The 15,783-nt window shown below is 47.1% G+C and overlaps 1 long non-coding RNA gene across 1 annotated transcript; it reads left to right on the plus strand.

The window, feature by feature from the left end:
- The first annotated feature begins 3,942 nt into the window (after positions 1 to 3,942).
- On the plus strand, positions 3,943 to 12,812 carry LOC134730972 (uncharacterized). Its single transcript, XR_010112930.1, has 2 exons — positions 3,943 to 4,572; positions 8,752 to 12,812. It is a non-coding gene; the product is annotated as an uncharacterized LOC134730972 (long non-coding RNA).
- The last annotated feature ends 2,971 nt before the right edge of the window (positions 12,813 to 15,783 follow it).

Genomic DNA, 15,783 nt, shown 5'->3' on the forward strand with positions numbered 1-15,783 from the left:
AAAAAGAGTCCTGTCTTTCACCAAATACACAAGAAAATTCTAGAGGAAATACATTCCAAAAAAGGAAAACCTAAACCTTGAAAAAGTGCTATAAGAAAATATAAGGGGATATTTTCATGACTTTGGGGTCACAAAGGGTTTACTAGGCAAGACTCAAAATCCAATAACCATAGAGTAAATGATAGACAGATTTGACCAACAAAACCAAAACAAAATAGAAACCCCAGCCACTTCTTTTTTTTAATTTTTAAATTTTTAGTAAGGATCTGTCACTTTTATATAAAGGTATAATCTACAAGAACCTATATTTAATCATTCCCCTCAAACATCTACCCAGAAATAGATAATGAAACTAGAAAAGATGCTTTGGGGGAAAACTTGATTTTGGAATTGTACCAATAGATGTGAATTCCAGGTGAGGTTTCAGTTACTCACTGGGTGATCTTGAGCAGGTAACCTCTTTTAATGCCTAAGATTTTTACTTCAAAAAATAAGAAATAATAATACCTATGTCATAGAGATGCTATAGGTATTAATGAAATATATGTAAGAGACAACATATGCATATTGTTGGTGTAAATGTCAGTTTCCCTTCTCTTTCCCTCCTTGAACCAAACCACTTCTGATTAGTGAATGACACTATAAGCAAAGTTTATACACAAGCTAAAGAGCCAGAGAAAATATCTGCCACACATGTAACAGAAAAAGGGTCATAGCTGTAATAGTTGAAGAGTGCACACCAGTCAATGAAAGAAGAAGATAAATGATAGAAGAGGCAGTAAAGTCAAGCCCAAGAGGGAAAAAAGAAAAAAAACCCTACTAATGACCAATCAATACTGCAAAGATGTTCATCCTCACTAAAAATGAGGGGAATGTACATACAAACATCAGTGAGATGTCATGGTTCATTGGTGAGATTGGACAACGTTCAGGAGGCTGAGACTGTATCTGAAGAGGTGGGGCCCAGGAAAAGATGCCCTCTCACCCCCCAGTGCATTCGAGTGCAGCTGTTTCGGTGCCATTTTAGCAATGGCCATCAAAATTTGGCAGGATCTGGAAAAGTTAAAAATGCACATTTTTGACCCAGTATTTCTGTTTTTGGAATATGTCTTATATGAATACTTGCCTATAGACACAAAATGAATAAACAATAACATATATCTTGCATTATTACATAGTGAAAATCGGATGCAACCTTCGTGCCCATTAAGGGGAGAATAGTAAACATTTTTGGTACATATATAGATCTTGTGAAATATTATGGGGTGTTACAAAACACGAGTTAGATATATAGATACAGACATACACTTATTCTCCAATATATATTTGGTGAAATTCTTGTTTATCTCAAAAGCAGCAAGAAAAAAATCTCTATGCACAAGGGATCTAGCAGACAACAGGCACTCAAAATGTGCTTGTTGAATGAAATCTATGTAAACACATAGAAGAAGTTCTGGAAGGGCATGCAGCCAAGTGTCCTCAGCAGTTACCCAGAGGGAAGGGACAGGATTTGGGAGAGAGGGAAGAGGACTTGTACATCATGCGTTTCTGTATTGTTTACATTTTAATTTTGTGACAGTTTTAAGGAAGTTGTGCCCTTCCAAAAGTAGGTGACTTCACTGTCATTTATACAGCAAAGATGGTCATGGTGCCAGCAATTTCAGAGCAAATGTTATTTCCCTTCCTGGTGTTTGGGAAAGAAGCCTCAGAGCTGGAAGGATGGGGAATGCTGGCTACAGCTGAACACCCAGGAAGGATGCGGTCTCCCTGAGTCATACGTACTCACTCATCTCTTCACTCCACAAACAACAACAATCTGGCTTTTGCTCCCACCGTCCCCAAAATGGTTTTGCTCAGATTACCAAAAACTTCTTGGCTACCAAGTCAAATGAGCATGTTTTAGTTCTCATATCACTTGACCTCTCCTCTTTGCAATATTCTCTTAACTTTCATAAAATCATGCACTTCTGGTGTTTTCTTCATCTGGGCTACTTTTTCTCAGTCTCTTAGCAGTTTCTCTCTCCATGCTTCTCAGATGTTAGTGCTCTTTAGGGTTTGTCTCCAGGTGTCTTCTCTTCCTTTTCTAGGTTCTCTGTGGTCTTCCTGCATGACCCCCACACTCTCAAGGCTGAACTCCAATCTCCAGGCCCTGTTTCTAGGACAGACCCTTCCTCTATGCTCCAGACCTGTGTCTCTGATGGTAACTATGCATCTCTACCTGGGAATGTCCTGAGTGTCTCAAAATCAACATATTCAGAATCAGACTAATTTCCTCCAAATGCGAATCAGCTGCCTCGCCAGGCCCTGGCTCCATGACTGGCACCACGCTGTCCAAACAGAAGCCTGGATGTTGTTCTTGATGCTTCCCTTTCATTAGCTCACTGCCCTCAGTGGGAGGCCAAGCCGCCAATCCTTTACTAATGCCTCATGAACCCAATCCATTCTGTATTCTCCATCCCAAAGCCACTGTCTTTGGTTTGAGTCACATTTCTTGGCCTAGACGAGTGGAACAGTTTTCTGAATGGTCTCTCCCCTCCTGTCTGCTGTGCTGCAGTGTATAGTGCTCCTTCTCACAGTTCATCTGTGGCTGTCCATTAATCTTAGGATACAATGTAAGGTTCTTAAGGATCTGGCATTTACCTCTCATTCCCTCCTGCCTTCTCTGCTAGCCTTGCACACAGAAATACTTGCAGTCCTTCTAATGTGCTGTGTTCTCTTGCCACATTTTATTTAAAGGATATTTACTGAACACTTACTAAGTACCAGGTTGTAATCTACATGCCCCCTTGTCCCTGCCCTCGTGCGGGCATACATTCTAGCAGGGGAGGCAGAAAATAAATGTGCAGGCCAGGTGCAGTGGCTCATGCCTATAATCCCAGCACTTTAGGAAGCCGAGGCGGGCGGATTACCTGAGGTCAGGAGTTTGAGACCAGCCTTGCCAACATGGTGAAACCCTGTCTCTACCAAAAATACAAAAAGTAGCTGGCTGTGGTGGCTCTGGCCTGTAAACCCAGCTACTCGGGAGGCTGAAGCAGAAGAATCGCTTGAACCCAGGAGGCGGAGGTTGCAGTGAGCCAAGATCATGCCATTGCACTACATCCTGGGCGACAGAGTGAGATTCCATCTCAAGAAAAAAAAAAAGCATGCAGATAAATAGGACCTTGTAATGTAATGATAGATGCTGTGGCGTAAAGACGGCAATAAGACAGAAAGTGTGGTATAAAAGCGGTGTGGGAGTGTGGTCCTCTAGCTAGGAGGTCAGGGAGGTCCCTGTGACCAGGTGATGCTTGAACTAAGAGCAGTTTGGCTAAGATTCTGGACAGCGCACTCCACGCAGGAACAAGCAGTGCGAAGGCCCTGCGGCAGGAGCAGGCTTGGCGCGTGCTCCAGACAGAAAGGAGGCCAGCCATGCGGCGTGGGAGAAGGAAGCGCAACCTCATGATGCTTTTGGATGCGGGTAAAATAAACCCCAACTCAGGTTGACTTAAACTGTAGGGAAACTGGTGATCTATTGCCGACATTCTAGAAATAGGTGAGCAGGGTTTGTTTGTCTGAGACACCACCATGTCGCCAAGGCCCCAGGACTATCCGTCTCTGGCTTTGCTTTACTCTTCCGCTATTGCTTAGTTATGGGACCAGAAGCTAGGTGAACGACAGAGCCCCCACGGTCAAATTCTCCCACGGCCACATCGGGGATAAAAGGGGGACTTCTCTGCCTGGGCCTTCTCTCGAGGAAAGCCCTTCTTAGGCCCGGCGGCCTTTCCCGCAGGGCTTGCTGTGCACAGCGAGGCGGCATGTGTAGGAGGGCGAATGTGCTGGAAGCGGAGATGGGCCATGGGAAGCCTCTGAAAGTTTGAACATGTAACTCAGCTCCAGGCTGCTGAATCTCCTGTGGAATTGTAACCCCCAGTGTTGGAGGTGGGGCCTGGTGGGAGGCGTTCTGGTCACGGGGTTGGGGTGGAGGGCAGGAGAATCCCTCGGAGCTCGGTGCTGTGCTCCAGATGGTGAGGGATTTTGCCCAGATCTGGTTGTTGTAAAGTGTGACACCTCCCCCGCTTGCTCCTGCTCCCGCCATGTGGGACGCCTGCTCCCCCTTCGCCTTCCGCCAGCTATTGGAAGCTTCCCCAGGCCTCCCCAGAAGCAGATCTCCTGCTATGCCTCCTGTACAGCCTGCAGAACCGTGAGCCAGTTTTTCTTTTGAAGTACTCAGTCTCAGGTATTTCTTTAAAGCAATGCAAGAGCAGCCTAATACACCCTGCCTCTAAACAAACAAACAAACAATAACAAAAAACAGAAACAAAAATTAGCCGGGCCCAATGCTGTGTGCCTGTGGTCCCAGCAATTCAGGAGGCTGAAGAGGGAGGATCGCTTGAGCCCAGGAGGTTGAGGCTGCAGCAGGCGGTGATCAGGCCATTGCACTCACCACTGCACTCCAGCCTGGGTGGAAGAGCCAGACCCTGTCTCAAAAAAATAAACAAAGAACAACCAAGCCCTGGGACACAAGAATCTGAAGGCCAGGAAAAGGAAGAGGGGCCAGCAAATACACGCAAGAGAAGCAAGAGAAGCAGTCAGGTGAGTGAGGAAAAACCAGTCTCCCAGGAAAGGTGCAGTCATTGGTGGTTTCAAATGCTGCTGAGAGAGCAAGTGCCCAGAAAGCAAATGATAGGTCACTGAGTTAGGAATTTGGAGGCTATGGGTGGCCTGAAAAAGCTTTTTCATGAAGAGATGAAGACAGAATTCTTACTGGAGTGCAATGAGGAGAAAGTGGGAGGTTGGAGTGCAATGAGGAGAAAGTGGGAGGTGAGGGATTGGCTACAATTTGTTGGGGTTCAATCAAGGAAGCAGCACCACTGTGCATGGAGTGGAGTGAGATCGTGGGTGCAGGGAGTGTCTTGCAAAACTGTGGAGAGGCTTGGGAGGTGAGGGTCCACAGGAGGGAAGCTGCAGGGTGAAGAGCGGAGGGGAGGGCCCGCAGGAGGGTGGGTGGATGGAGGGTGGGGAAGGTAGGGTAGTTGGAGGGTAAGGAGAGGAGGGCCCGTGGGAGAGTGGGCAGAAAATGAGCGAGGTCTCTCACCAAGGCCACAGGGCCGGGGTGGGCTATGGAGGCGTCTAGGTGCTGTTTCCTCTGCCTCAGGAGAAATATTCCAACCAGTGACATTTCCACTTCCCCTGCCCATCCACTGGGCTGTTTTCTTTCTTTCTTCCTTTTTCTTTTCTTTCTTTCTTTTTTTTTTTTTGAGATGGAGTCTCGCTCTGTCACTTAGGCTGGAGTGCAATGGTGTGATCTCGGCTCACTGCAACCTCTGCCTCCCAGGTTCAAGTAATTCTCCTGCCTCAGCCTCCCGAGTAGCTGGGACTACAGGCGCATGCCTGGCTAATTTTTTTTTTGTATTTTTAGTAGTGATGGGGTTTCACCGTGTTAGCCAGGATGGTCTCCATCTCCTGACCTCGTGATCCGTCCACCTTGGCCTCCCAAAGTGCTGGGATTACAGGCGTGAGCCACCGCGCCCGGCCCTCTTTCTTCCTTTATTTTTTGAGAGGGAGTCTCGCTCTGTCACCCTGGCTGGAGTGCAGTGGTGCGAGCTCGGCTCACTGCAACCTCTGCCTCCCGGGTTCAAGCGATTCTCCTGCTTCGGCCTCCCGAGTAGCTGGGACTAGCACGCCACCACACCTGGCTAATTTTTTTGTATTTTTAGTAGAGACGGGGTTTTGCCATGTTGGCCAGGCTGGTCTGGAGCTCCTGACCTCAGGTGATCCGCCCGCCTCAGCCTCCCAAAGTCCTAGGATTACAGGCATGAGCCACTGCGCTCAGCCCCATTTTCTAATCGTCCTTTAAAATTCCACTCGAGCTGTACCTCCCTGAAGCCTTTCTGGAACTTTCCGGTGCTTCCTTCTGCCTGGCTGAAGGGTCCTGTGTGTGATCCGGGTGCCCTGTGCGTCTTGCTTGGCAGCCCCCACCGCTATTGGTGCAGCTCTCGGTGATTAGAAGGCGCCCCAAATGTTTGTAGGATTGGTGCAGACCCTTCCTCCCGAGCTCCTGGAGGGCGGGTACTGTGCAGCTCCATTAATACGGGCCTGAACCCACTCAGATGCGGGGAACCAGGAGGGACAGTCAGTCACATAAGGCCGGGACCTCGGTCATGCGTTCTCACCCACTGCTCCTTTCACTTGTGCTAAAACGACCCCTTAATGTTCATGGGTCCTACTTCCCAGGAATCAGAAATTCTGGGACTCAGCGAGCACATTCACACTTGGTTTCTGTAAATCCTTTTGCTAGTATGTTTTGGGTCCTTCATCATCTTTCTGAATTATTTTCGTGGAAAGTCCCTACCAACACTTTAATTGATGTCCTTGGCATGTTTCTTTCTTTCTTTCTTTTTTATTTGAGACGGAGTCTCACTCTGTCGCCCAGGCTGGAGTGCAGAGGCACGATCTCGGCTCACTGCAAGCTCTGCCTCCCTGGTTCACGCCATTCTCCTGCCTCAGCCTCCCGAGTAGCTGGGACTACAGGCGCCCGCCACCACGCCCGGCTAATTTTTTAAATTTTTAGTAGAGACGGGGTTTCACCGTGTTAACCAGGATGGTCTCGATCTCCTGACCTCGTGATCCACCCACCTCGTCCTTCCAAAGTGCTGGGATTACAGGCGTGAGCCACCGCACCCGGCCGGCATGTTTCTTCTTTGATCTGTCCTTCTCTGTGTGAAGCATCAGCACAGGTTGTGGCATCAAAACTGCCAAATGTGTAATGCTCTCATGCAGCTTCGAGATTTGTGCTCTGGGTAAACTATGGAGAGACCTGTCAGAGCAGTAGCATGTAAATTAGTTATGCCTCATGTATATATTTAAACAAGGCTAATACTTTGGGAGGCCGAGGTGGGTGGATCACCTGGGGTCAGGAGTTCCAGACCAGCCTGGCCAACATGGTGAAACCCCGTCTCTACTAAAAATACCAAAAATTAGCCAGGCGTAGTGGCGGGCACCTGTAATCCCAGCTACTCAGGAGGCTGAGACAGGAGAATCACTTGAACCCAGGAGGCGGAGGTTGCAGTGAGCCGAGATCACGCCATTGCACTCCAGCCTGGGCAACAAGAGTGAAACTCTGTCTCAAAAAAAAAAAAAACAAAAAAAACAACAACAACCCAGAAACCAAAATCCCGCCCCCACAAAACCAAACAAGGCTAATAAGGGCACATCCCAAAGCCCTCTAACCCTGCAGGTGGCAAGGGCACATCCTCCCTGAAGCAGGAGCAACTCTGCTTCCAGGATTCTCTGAAGACTACCCTTTGCACCCAGAGCTTCTTGATGTCATGGAGGAAACAAAAGCTCCTTCTGTGATCCTGAGGTGCCAGTTTGGCCAGCAAAGACAAAGGGACATTTTAATAAAGTCTCCAGACATTTACTTAGCCTCCAAATTACTTCTCCAAATTTGCACATTGTGCAACATTGTAGATCTTCAAATGTATTTCTGTAACTGGGAACTGGCTCCAATATGCCTTATGTTGTAACTTTTCTTTTTGTCATGGGGAGGGAGTAGAAAAGGGATTAGTTGTCTTTTTCCCCCTTCCAGAGAACTGCCAAAATAATTTCGACTGTCCCAGATGAAGTAAGTTTTAAAATTGTGGTTCTCCTGAGGTTCATTTGGAAAAAGACGGAGCAATTCTGAGAAACCAGCAGTAGAGGCTGCCAAGACACTCATTTCCCTGGCCATGGCTTCTGTTTCCTTGCACTGGGGTTGGCACGGGATTGCCAGTGTGCAGGCTTGGAGGGTCCCATTCAGACACTTGCCCTTGCTTGCTCAAAAGCCGGCTACCGGGCTCAGTACCCTCACTTTTCATTGCTGATTGTAATCCGGATCTAAGAGAACTGTTCTGTAGACTCCTTTCCACCACCCGCCCTGGGGTTATGCTGCCTTTTGTGCCAGTGGGGGAGGCTTTCCTCCTGTTGGGTGGCGCCTGGGCAAGCTTGGCTCAGGCTGGTTTTAGAGGTGCTATTTCTGGGAACTAGAGATTGCAACACCCCAGTGTTGTATCTCTTCTGCCGCATCCCAGGGTTTGGAGATAGACAGGGAAGGGGCGTGGTGAAGGATTGGAAAGGATTACTCAGGGGCTATAGGAACCCTAGAATGTCAGAGCTGCACGTTGCTTTTAGACAGAGTTGTGGAGTAGAGGGACGGAAGTGATGGAGGCCGACTGACATGGAGGCTGACTGACAGAGATGGGGCAGTTCAGGCGGTGTGTGCCGACCTAAGACACTGCCTTGGGAGCATCTTCATACTCCAGCTTCATACTCCTCGGGGATATCAGTAATGCAGCAATTTTCAAATGGAAGTTTAGGGATGTTTAGAAAAGAGCAGCCCCTGGGGCTGCCTTCCTGAGTACTGTCCTACCACTACCAGAGGATAAGGACATTTAGCCTCCGAGTCTCCGCAGTCTCTGTTCTGCTGTCTGTGAAATGTGGCTATAGCGAGGAAATAATGGGATTGTATGCTGAGCAAGGCCTAACAAGTAGCAGGTGGCCACAGTAAGTGCATGCGTCATCATCTATACAGTCCTTTTATTTGAAAGCTGAACACAGCAAAGCCTAGATAAGCTTAGGAGATTTGCCCAACAGCACACAGCTTTCAGTGGCAGAGCTCAGGAACAGACCATCTCTCCTGACCCTTTCCCATTTCACCTGCTGCAATTCAAATCTTTTGGTTACATCCTCATAAAAGAGTAAACGGAAATGTTTTAATTAAAATTTTTCATACAGCTGCCCACTGTCTGGGAAGTGAGGAGCGCCTCTGACTGGCCGCCAACCATCTGGGAAGTGAGGAGCGCCTCTGCTCGGCCACCCTGTCTGGCAAGTGAGGAGCGCCTATGCCCGGCCACCCCGTCTGGGAAATGAGGAGTGCCTCTGCCCAGCCACCACCCCGTCTAGCAAGTGAGGAGCACCTATGCCCGGCCACTCCATCTGGCAAGTAAGGAGCACCTCTGCCTGGCCACCCCGTCTGGGAAGTGAGGAGTGCCTCTGCCCAGCTGCCCACCATCTGGGAAGTGAGGAGCACCTCTGCCTGGCTGCCCACCGTCTGGGAAGTGAGGAGCACCTCTGCCTGGCCGGCCACTGTCTGGGAAATGAGAAGCCCCTCTGCCCAGCCACCCCACCATCTGGCAAGTGAGGCACGCCTCTGCCCGGCCGCCACCCCGTCTGGGAAGTGAGGAGCGCCTCTGCCTGGCCAGCCTTGTGTGTGATCTTTTCTGTCTTCCCCAAGTTTGCATTTTTGACATTAAAGTTTACTTTTTAATTAAAAGTTTTAAATTGGAGAATATAAAAAACAAACAAACAACAAAAAAAGTTTTTCATAGCCTGGGCAACATGGTGAAACCCCATCTCTACAAAGAATACAAAAAAAAGAAATAGCTGGGCATGGTGGTACACACCTGTAATCCCAGCTACTTGGGGCTGAGGTTGGAGGATCACCTAAGTCCAGTAGGTGGAGGCTGCAGTGAGCTGTGTTTGCACCACTGCATTCTACCCTGGGTGACAGAGTGAGACCCTGTCTCAAAAAAAAGAAGTTTTGCATGGTTACCTTTTTCAACTTCAAAATAATATTAGTGTGGAAATGAGAGATTTCATGGTGAGTGTCTGTGTGCAAGCAGGAGGTAGTGGCCAGTGTGCCCAGGTTCTGATGTTGTGGGGACACTGTCCTTGTGGAAGCCTTCTCCAGGGTTGCTCTGTGCAATTTTCTGAAGCTTGGGCTGGGAACAAAGGAGGAAAGTCACTGTCCCTTTCCCTTCGTTGTTCGTGGGGGAAGGCAGATTAGGGAGTAAACCACTGACCACGTTGCTTAATAAACCAGTACAGTCACAGTATAGGGCCTGATGGTGGCCGATGCTCAGTGAGTGGCAGTGGTTATTTTTGAGTGCCTTCCACAGGGGCACAAGCTATTGGTGCAAGACAGGCTGGCGCCAGGCACCTGATGCTGGCTCCACACAACGCCATCTTCCTGGTGTGCTAAGACCATGTGGGAAAACGAAGTTCAGAAGTGGTGATGAGTAATATCCTCACTGCACACTTTGGGGATTGCCAAGAACTCTCATATTGAGCGTGGAAGTTAAGAACACAGACTCCAGAATCAGATTTTCTGAGCTTGAGTCCTGACTCGGCTGCTTCCTCGCTGTGTGGTGTTGGGAAAGTTACTGAACTCCCGAAGCTCCATTAGGTCATTTGTACAAGGGTAAAAATAGTGTCTATTTCAAGGGATAGGATGAGATAACACTTGGAAAGTTCCTAGAAGTGTCGACTAGCACAGAATAAGGAAATCATTAACGCTAGCCATTGTTGTTATTATATTCATTATTTCTTTGGATCCTTACTCTGTACAGCCAGATAGGCAGGGTAGGTGGTGTTGCTCTCGTGTTGTCGGTGGCCACGGCCATATGACTTGCTCAAGGTCACGGAGCTAAAAAAGAGGATCACAGTCTCCTGAGCCCCATTTTAGTGCCTCACATATTTTGGTGTTTAATATCTCCAAAGACAGGAAATAGTTGGTGCGTAACCCCACAAAGGTAAAATTAAACCCAAAGGGTGAGGGTTGCATTTCCTCCTCTACCACGAATGCCTGACCACACCATTCCTGGGCTGTGAATCCTGTGGAGAGGTCTGGTTTCTCCCAGGCTACATACACTTTCTGCTTATCAATTTGTCTTTTTCCACCAGACTCAGTTATGAAACTAGCTCCCTAAGTTATTCCATGAAAATAAATGGTATTGTGGTCAAATCAGTTTGGGAGATAGAGCTACAAGATTTCTGTTTAGAAATTCACGATGCATATTGGTATATCAGAGGTTAAAAAGTCATGTAGAACTTTGTCGAACCCAGGGCCTCTCTTAGTTATTTGTCCACAAGACAAAGTCCACATTACATCTGTTATTATTCCACCAAACTAGTGCTGAGAGGAGGACACTCTGGGAAACATGGTGAAGCTGATTTATCTCCTGTGCTAGAACCTAGATGTGCAGATTCCCTCATCTGTCTGCTCATTCTGTAGATAGTCATGGAATCCCCACCTTGCGCCAGGCTTTGTGCTGGGCACGGGGAATTCTGTGGTGAGCCCTGCAGTCACATGGTCTAGCACTAGGGCAGCTGCACCCTCATGGGCTCTGCAGGCATTCATCGAGTAATCCAATAAAATAAATATACAATTAGAAACCAAGAGAGAACTATTTAGAAAACTATTCTGTAGTATCCCTCAGTGAAAGAGATGGATGTGTCCGGGGAAGTGAGGGGGAGGAGCTGCGGGGAGAGAGCCTGCTGCAGGGAGAGAGGAACAGGTACAGAGGCAGGGGACCGGGAGGGCCACTGAAGAGGGGAGTGGAGGACAATGTGACAGGCACACAGACGACAGGGATGGCAGTATCCTGGGTGAGTGACAGACAGGTGGGACCAGTTCCCGCAGTGGACCCTCATTTGTGTGGTTAAGAACCATGGGAAGCCAATGAACTGGTCAGGGCTGGGATTATGGTGGGGTGAGTGACGGACTTGCCTGAGGCACAAATTTAAGGATCCCGCTCAAAACTCAATAATCAAGATAAGCAATACAATATTTAAAAAATCAGTATTAGTGCCAAAAAATCCAGGATGAACAAAATATCAAACTTCTAGGCAAAGAGAGGATCCCACAGTACCGTGACAGGCCTGTGGCAAAAGGGAAGATGTAGCCCCAAGTACGTTCCCCCTTGTCTGTGGCTTTTTGCCTTCTGCAGTTTCAGTTACCTGCAGTCAACCACAGTCTGAAAATATTAAATGGAAAATTCCAGAAATAAGCAACTTACATGTTTTAATTTGCATGTCATTCTGAGTAGCATGATGAAATCTCAGACTGTCCTGTGTTGGGATGTGAATCATCTCTTTACCCAGAGTATGCACCACTGTACACGCTATCTACTCATTAGTCATTGAGCTCATCTGCTCCTTGACATCCAATCATTATGGCTTGATGACCCAGGATCGCCTGGAGCAGGTGAGTCTCCTCAAGGATGGCCAGAAGGTCAGAGGTAGCCTAATGCTAGGTCCTAATACCCACGCCATTCCCCTAGCTTCATCTCACCATGTAGGCATTTTATCATCACAAGAAAAGAGAGGAACACACTACAAGAAGATAATTAGAGAGAGAACACATTCACTTTACTTTTATTACAGTATATTGTTAGTGTTCTCTTTCTTTTTTTTTTTCTTGAGATGGAATCTTGCTGTGTTGTCCAGGCTGGAGTGCAGTGGCATGATCTCGGCTTACTGCAACCTCTGCCTCCTGGGTTCAAGCAATTCTCCTGCCTCAGCCTCCCATGTAGCTGGGACTACAGGCATGTACCAACATGCCCAGCTAATTTTTGTATTTTTAGTAGAGATGGGGTTTCACCATGTTGGCCAAGTTGGTCTCGAACTCCTGACCTCAGATGATCCGCCCGCCTCAGCCTCCCAAAGTATTAGGATTACAGACATGAGCCACTGCACCCAGCTTGTTTGAGTTGTTCTATTTCATTATCAGTTACCATGCCTAATTTATACATTAAACTTTATCATAGGTATGTATGTACGGATAAAAGCAGAATATACAGAAGTTGGTACTATCCATGTTTTCAGGTATCCACTGGGGGTCTTGGAATGTATCCTCATGGATAAGGGGGCTACTGCATACCTTTTTGATAGTTACCTTTCTGCAGAATATTAAAGTAGAAGATGTAGATTTTGAAGACATTATTAATGAGTTAGCATCCATTAAAGCTAGAAACGTAAAATTCACTTCTGGTTTTGTGTAATAAAAAATTTAAATTTAAACATACTGTTGTGAGTTTTAATAACTGGTGTTAAAATTTTTATTTCTTTCACCACTTTAATTTTCTGCCAAAAAGTTGACCATTAAAAAATTTATTAGCTGGGTGTGGTGGGGCATGCCTATAGTCTCAGCTACTTGGGAGACTGAGGTGGGAGGATTGCTTGAGCCCAGGTGATTGAGGCTGCAGTGAGCCATGATCGTGCCACTGCATTCAAGCCTGGGTGACAGACTGAGAACCTGCCTCAAAAAAACCAAAATGCAAACTGAAAAACATGCATGTAAGGCACCCATTTTTCCTTTGGCCTCAGGCTCCAGTGTTGCTCAGCATGTTGCTGGACAAGGAGTTGATGGATCAGACACGACTTTTGTGAGAGTTTCTCTGAATGAATTAGGAGAAGATTGGTAAAGGGAGAAACTCATCAAGAGTGACTCTCTGGTGTCTCCGTTGTATAACAAGGTGGCTGATGGTGCCATTCTCTGGTGGGGAAAGCTGGAGGTGTTTTCGGGGGAGTACAGATAATGATTTTTTTGAATATGTTGAAGTTTGAGGTACCTTTAAGCTTCAACTGTCTGATAGTTGTAATTTCTCAAAGAAGAGTTGTCAAAATCAGGCAGTTGCATAAATGGTTACAGAGGTCAGAGGAAAAGTATAAGTTAAAGGTTTGATTGGGAGTTATGAATTGGCCAACAGACAATAACTACAAGAGACAAGGATAACTATGGCAGGTTCTCAGCCCTGGGTGCACAGTGGAGTCACCCAGGAGTTTTAATTTTTTTAAATTCCTGATGTCCAGGCACCACTCCAGACCAATTAAATCAGTCTTTAGAAGTGGGGTCTAGGCAGAGATATTTAAAAAAATGCTTCCCACGGACTTCTGTTTCCAGGAAGATGGAGTAGATGTACTTTCCCTGCTTCCTCTTGCTAACTGCAACTAAAAATCTAGGACATTGTATATGTAACAAACATAAGAAGGCTCCAAAAGGTGGAGCAAAGAAAGACTGGAGGGGACCTTGGAACCAAAGGAACAACGGGCTGGCGAGTGTCCTGGGTTTTCTTTCTGTCTCATCTATTCCAGACTTGGAGCTGAAGAACGCAGCAACCTGGAAACAGCAATGAGCACAGACAAAGTCCCCGCAAAGCCTGCTCTCTCCAACCAAGGTACCAGGGAAGGGGCAGCTCAGCAAGGCAGAAAACTTTCAGACGGTAACTGCTCTACTCTAGGCAAACACCGCCAAAAAGCTATGACCCGTCTCCATGCATGCCAGCAAAGGCTGAGTAGGGAGCCTGGACTTCCACCCTCATGAGGCTCTAAGGAGGCCCTCTACCAGTGCTGTCTGGGTGACGTCAGAGAAGGCCACGTCATGGGCGAGGTCTATTATTCCTCCCAGCTGGTAAGGTGCTCCTCCCACACTGTGGTGTCCATGGAGACCACGTAGAGATCCTGGACTTCCACCTCCACCTGGCAGTAACTAGGTGCCTGTTCCTTTCCCAGCAGGGTCTTGACAAAGGGGCCTAATGAAGAGTCAGGACTTTTACTGTCACCCAGTGGCAATAAGTCCATCCCCTTGTGGTGTCATTGGAGACAATGAGTTGGGACTCCCACCCCCTCCAGCAGTAATGAGGAGCCCCTTCCCATCCTGGATGTTAATAGTGGCCGAGTACGGATGTGGATTTCTAACTCTACCTGACATTAACGAGGTAGCTTTTTACTTCCCTTCCTCTGCTGGAGTGGTTTCAGAGACATCTAGCTAAAATAGAGGTTTATATAATATTCAGAATCTTATAATATAAAAATGGTTCAGGCTTCAGTAAAAAAATCATTGATCATACCAAGAACCAGATGGTCTCAAATAAATGAAGATCATCAATACATGGCAAAACAAAGACGCTAGAGATGTTAGATTTTCTGACAAAGGGGTGGCATCAGCAAGATGGTGGAGGAGGAAGCCCTGGACTTGCCTGTCCCCTACAAACACATCAGTTCAACAATACACAGACAAATTTCCCTTGTGAGAAATCCAGTAACTTTTCAGAAGTTTCTGCACCTCGGGCAAGCATGAAACCAGCCACATCTAAGTCAGTAGGAAAATTTGAAACATCCTTTCAACCGAATCTCAACCCCTGGCCCAGCACCATATATTTAAATGAAAATCCCCAGCTCTCAGCCTCTCCCTGGGAAGGGAAAGATTTGGACTGTACATCAAGTATTACACCTTCTCTGGGGGCTGCCCAAGGGACTGGTTTCTGTCTTGCTTGTCTCAAGGCACTGATGGGAGCCAGCATGCTCTAGATGACTGGCAGCTGGTGAGAACATAGATGGTGATTTGAGATTTGAACTAGTATACAAGCTGTTGCCATAGCCTCTCTCCTCAGTACAGAGTGAAGAAAACCCCCCAAACCCCAGAAACCAGCTTCTTCCTGAAAAAAGGGGAGTTGGATCATGTGTCCAATGTTCCAACTTTTCTGGGGGCTGCCCAAGGGATTGGCTTCTGCCTAGTTGGCCTTGGAGTGTTGCTAGGACCCAGCATGCTCTAGAAGCCTGGGTGCCAGTGAGAACAAAGATGAAGTTCAGACTAGCACGAAGGTTTGAGAGGCCACCGAAATCTCTGGGCAGGCTGATTGGCGAGGATCTTCTCTTGTATGAGGCTATCTGCAAAGTCTGGGAGAGATGGTTGTTTTCAGTAATGCACAGATGGTTGTTTTCTCTATTACAGAAACAGACCTATAACTAGTAGGGAGATTGAGTCAGTAATCGAAAACCTCCCAAACAGAAACACAAGGAGTTAGGAAAATGAAGAGACAGGAAATATGTCCCAAACAAAGGAACAAGATACATCTCCAGAAGCTGACCAAATGAAATGGTGATACATGATTTATTTGACAGAGAATTCAATTAGCCATCATAAAGATGCTCAATGAGGTCAGGAGAAAAATATATGAATAAAGTGAGAATTTCAACAAAGTGATA

Source organism: Pan paniscus, chromosome 7 (genome assembly GCF_029289425.2).
Source record: "Pan paniscus chromosome 7, NHGRI_mPanPan1-v2.0_pri, whole genome shotgun sequence".
Taxonomy (NCBI): Eukaryota; Metazoa; Chordata; class Mammalia; order Primates; family Hominidae; genus Pan; species Pan paniscus.